General features: G+C 47.5%; 1 non-coding gene across 1 annotated transcript; it reads left to right on the top strand.

Annotated features, from left to right (window-relative positions):
• The first annotated feature begins 2,905 nt into the window (after positions 1 to 2,905).
• On the top strand, positions 2,906 to 2,999 carry TRNAI-UAU. Its single transcript has 2 exons — positions 2,906 to 2,943; positions 2,964 to 2,999. It is a non-coding gene; the product is annotated as a tRNA-Ile (tRNA).
• Positions 3,000 to 3,995: the final 996 nt, after the last annotated feature.

Raw genomic sequence — 3,995 nt, forward strand, 5'->3', positions numbered from 1 at the left:
TGTACGTAAAATGTAAGAAAGGGCCTTGGAATTGCAGGGGATCTTATATCAGGGAGTTTAGTTACTCTGGGAGACTTTTACATTGGCTCTTTCAGTGGAGGAAGTTAAATGCAAGAGATGGGTCTTGCTGAAAAAGATGGGTAACAACATTTATTTTACAATATGCTTGGTAGTTTTAATTTCACTCCACATTATTTCCCTTTTAACCCCTGTGAGCTACAGAGCTGACCTGAGCAGGGTGCGGGGCCCGTGGCAAATCAGCCCATGTGGGGCCCCGCCCCTGCTCCAATCCCATGAGCCTTGGACTTTAAGAAGCTGCCACCACCATGGGCAGCATCCGTGTGGGGGGGGTGGGGGGAGCAAGTGGCTGGACATGAAGCAAGCGGTGGCAAGACAGAGTCACCACGGCTGTTCCGCCCAGCTCTGCGGGAGCCCCCAACACATGGGGCCCGGAGCAGTCACCCCAATTCACGTCCCCACTAGGGACGGCCCTGGAGTTAGCACACTAAAGCAAACAGGATAACTCATGAGCTAGGACTACAGTACTCATGTATATAACAGTCCAGCCCACTGGACCACTGAATGTGGGTGGGATTGCAGGGATAATCCCAATTATTTCATTGGTACTGCTGCTTGGAGGAAGGCTTACTCAAGGGAGTCATGGAGTAGGCCATCCCATATTACAGAGATCTGGGCAAGTAGGATGGGTGGATGGAGTGAAAGATTATATGATAGGTGATGGAGGAACAGAAAGACAGGTGAGTGATATAAGGACAGACAGACAGATGAGTGAAATATATGGGATGGACAGGACAGGCAGAGACTGATTCTTACAAAACTGAGTTATTAAAAGGGCACTGTCACCATAAAACTCATGCATGCAAAACCTGGAGCTTTTTCTGTTTTACTAAAAACGTCTTCAAATATTGCCACCGAGGTAGCAGTATAAATCAAAGTTACTATTAATATGTGATTCTTGCATTTCTCTTAGTTTGGATATGGAATGTAGTTTTGTCACTTTAATTTCTCTTGGTCACTTTCACCTTCTGTTTCTCAAGCAGAACATGGTGGTGCCATTGTTGGTGTTAGACACTAATGTTTAATTATTAATACACACGACACCCATCGCCACTAATAACAATTAACAGCAGTGATAGCAACAACATTACATGGAGTGTTTATACCCACGCAGCAGAGAGCAGGCAGTCTGTTCTCACCATTGCTTGAGAAAAGCATTCAAGAAGCATTTTCTTTTCTCATCAGAGTTTGTACCTGCCGCCTGATTGAAATGCAGAGTCTAAAACTCCTTGGCGGTGCCTTTCAGAAAGGTTTGCTGCTTTATTTTGAAGACAGAAAAAGAAATAATAAAGCTTCCACCTAAAATAAAATAAAAACTAAATTTCTGAGACTTAGTACAGAGGACAACAAAAAATACAGGTCACAACAGATCCTGCATTTCCTCTCACTTGTCCCAGCGTGAATCAGAAGTGACTCCATTGCATGATGCTAGTGTAAATGGCAGGGGAATTAGATGCAGGCTTTAAAGTAAATAGAGATGCGCAGCTCCTCCCCATCTGAACAGAAGCAGGTCAGACTCTTCCTGGGCTCAAGGCCAATGTGTCCTGGGTGTAAATTTACTCTGAAGTGAGGAAGAATGGGAGTTAAAGGATGATAATGCAGAGGGTCCCAATCCTGGGAAAAATGTCTGTGACTGACATTGTAGCAATTTTTCTTTTGCCTCCTAAGCAGGGTCCTGCCTTGCCCATTCAAGCTGGATATACAGGGAAGCATGAGTTCCCACTGCAGGCTGGGGGGGGGACTGTACTTTTAACACTTTGAGAACTTTTCTTCTCTGCCACTTTTGGGAGGGGTGGGGGGTGATCAAATGCTCAAGAAGCCTAAAAAGTCCAGCCCTACCTCATGGAGATTCAGCCTGTGTGCTCCAGAGCAGTTATCCAGCCCATGCCCAACCCACACTCTTATCTTAGTCCCAGCTCAGACTCCTCCAAGCACAGATCCTACTGCCAGCCCACAAGCAAGCTCATAGATTTTTAATCCAGAGTCTGTCCTTGATAGAATGTATCTCCCAGAGGCAGAGAAATAGATCTATCCCTGCCCTGCATCAACAAAGGCAGCCCCCTGTCCCATGCCGCACAGAGATCACAACAGCATTTCACTATGACAGAGCCTCTTCCTTTGCCCTTGGCATGTCTTTCATATGAGTGCCCTTCAATATTTTCCATTCCCAATAGAAGCACAGCGTGCTGGAGGTGCTGGCCAGGGATTCAGGCTCCCTCTCACCCATGCACCTGGGGATACCCTTCTCCATGTATACACTGATAAAGAGTGTTTTCACAGGGCTGTTTATCGCCACATCTCCAGCTGAGCAGGCTTGGCCTGTGACATTCTCTCTGCATTAGGACTCTGTAAATTTAGTTGTTGTGGAGATCACACTGAATACATATGGAACACGCGGGATTCTTCAGTCTTATCCGCCCGCCCTAGGCTTCTTGCTAAGAGTTCCTGCCAGGCTGGGACTCTAGTCTCTGCATCAGATGAGGAAATACGGTTACAGCCCCTCAAAAATAAAAGTTTAAAGAAGAAATGTAGAATCCTGCAGAAATATAGGTCTGAGTTCGAGGGGGGTTCTATCCCCCCCTTGAACTGGGTTTTGGATCAGACCGCGTTTCTAAGTACTCATCAACCAGCCTGTCTGCGGCACTAGATTTTTTAAAAAAGAGCTCCCATATCAGCATCAAAAATTATGGGCAGGTTATCAAAAGTGCCCAGCCCCCAGTGGTCCTGCCAACTGAATAGAGCCAGGCAGAGCATGTTCCTTCTACTCTTGTGAACACAAGAGGTCACTAGGATGGATATTGTTTTCCAACTTCCTGCATAACTGACTGCTCCAGTGGCACAATTGGTTAGCGCGCAGTACTTATACAGTAGTGCTTGGGTGAGCTATACTGAGGTTGTGAGTTCAATCCTCACCTGGAGCAGGACTTTTATGGGGGGAAGGGTGGTTTTCCAGCCAGTGTTTGAGGAGAATGGGTGTGAGACCCTGTTCCTCCCGGAGTAACAAGAAATAATTGCCACAACTTGATTGAGAGTAGGTTCAGGCTAGACATCAGGAGGTGCTACTTCACAGTCAGGGCAGCTAGGATCTGCAACCAGCTTCCAAGGGAAGTGGTGCTGGCTCCTACCCTGGGGGTCTTTAAAAGGAGGCTTGATAATTATCTAGCTGGGCTCATACAAGGTTAAACTACCAGGGGCCATATGAGCCCAGAATTCATACCTGCCCATGGGAGGGGTTCAGATTTGATGATCTGCTCAGGTCCCCTCCCACCCTACATCTATGAACCTTTTCTCACTGCCTTTACTGCCCCTGGGGCCACCCTATGGTGATGGAACAACGCAGTGCACATAGCCCCATCCTGCTCACTCCTGAGCCCCAAAGGGGCCCTCTGGCTGGCATGGCTAGGCTCCATGTGTGGGAGGCTGGTGACTTCAGGTCTGTTCCAGCAGTCAGCGTATCTGTGACTAGGTCATTTTCTGCCTCCACTGGGAGGTCTTCTGATCTTATCTATTGTCTTATATTTCTAGATAGCACTTGTCAGTTGCAGACCCTCTCTAGAGGTTCCTCATGGGTGAAGAGCTTGATACAAGCACTTTGATACCCTTTAACCAGCACCAATCTCTGCTTCTCAGCCCATACATCTGGAGTGAACCAAGTGGCTCCACTTGGCCTCCTTCCTTACTGAGGGAGCCAAAATCCTGGCACGCTGAGAACATCCCTATTTGCCCATTAGACCCACCAGCTTCGGGGAAGCTTCCATGAAAATTTCAGCCATTCGCTCTCTTTCTCTCTCAGTCTTGATGTCCCGAAATGTGATGCTTTTTACACCAGGCCTGGTTCTGAACCCTACCCTCACAGCAGGCAGTATCTTACCATATGACTGTGAAGGGGAAAGGTGCCACTCAGCATGAGCAAGGGC

Source organism: Gavialis gangeticus, unplaced genomic scaffold (genome assembly GCF_001723915.1).
Source record: "Gavialis gangeticus isolate Ggan-Ray unplaced genomic scaffold, GavGan_comp1, whole genome shotgun sequence".
NCBI classification, from domain to species: domain Eukaryota; kingdom Metazoa; phylum Chordata; order Crocodylia; family Gavialidae; genus Gavialis; species Gavialis gangeticus.